The following is a 780-nucleotide window of genomic DNA, read 5'->3' as shown; positions in this document are numbered from 1 at the left end:
ACTGGTGGGTGCTCTGTGGGACCCACCATGATGTATGTTTTTTATCCACACCATCCATCCATTTTTACAGATCATTTTAGGGCTTGAACCCAAAAATGAGGCAGATCTAAATATCAAGCGGACCACACCACAGAAAAACAGTAGTTATTGAATGTCCACCATTAAAAATCTCCAGGGTCCACTATAATGTTTATTTGACATCTAACCGGTTGCTTGCGCTCGAGATTTGGATCTGCCACGTTGTCAGGATCCTAGCATACAATGATTAGAAAACGTAGGAAAACGCGGATGAAACACGTACATCGTGGTGGGGCCCATAGAGCACCGACCAATAGATGAGAGCTGCCAATTAGGTCTAGAACAAATTTCTCAGGCTACCTAGTAAAAATTACAACAATCAAAGAATTCTAACCATCTGATCAATGGCCTATAAAAACATAGAGTCAATAACATTTATAAACAAGAGTCCCAATCAACAATTTGAGCCATCCAATTGCCGCATCTAACATGCATTGTATATGCTTATAACAATCACTTTCCTTTATATATATATATATATAGTGTACGGCCAAGAGTGTTATTCATGGACACGGATTGCCAGCAAAACCCTTTGGCAGGAAGCTGGGTGGGGCTCATCGTGATGTTTGCAGGAAGATAAAAAATTAGATAGATCAAAAACTCAAGTGAGCTACACCACAAGATGTAAGGAAACGCACACAGTTGAAACCTCCTTAGGGTCCACCATGATGCTTATATGCCATCCAAACTATTCACAAGGTC

Source organism: Magnolia sinica, chromosome 19 (assembly GCF_029962835.1).
Source record: "Magnolia sinica isolate HGM2019 chromosome 19, MsV1, whole genome shotgun sequence".
NCBI lineage: Eukaryota > Viridiplantae > Streptophyta > Magnoliopsida > Magnoliales > Magnoliaceae > Magnolia > Magnolia sinica.
Note: the sequence above shows the minus strand (reverse complement) of the source record.